We start from the raw sequence: 321 nt of genomic DNA on the forward strand, positions 1-321 counted from the left end.
CTAAGCACCCACACTGTGCACAGCACCCAAACCCACAGCACCCACACTGTGCTCAGCACCCACATGTGCATCCCACACCCCCAGCACCCACAGTGTGCACAGCACCCACACGTGCAGCCCCGCAGCACCCACAGCAGGCACGGCACTGCTGCAATCACAGCACCCATGGCACACACAGCCCCACTGCAGCCTTAGCACCCACACTGTGCACAGCACCCAAACCCACAGCACCCACACTGTGCACAGCACCCAAACCCACAGCACCCACACTGTGCTCAGCACCCACATGTGCATCCCACACCCGCAGCACCCACAGAGTGC

Source organism: Chaetura pelagica, unplaced genomic scaffold, assembly GCF_000747805.2.
Source record: "Chaetura pelagica isolate M959 unplaced genomic scaffold, ChaPel_1.0 scaffold187, whole genome shotgun sequence".
NCBI lineage: Eukaryota > Metazoa > Chordata > Aves > Apodiformes > Apodidae > Chaetura > Chaetura pelagica.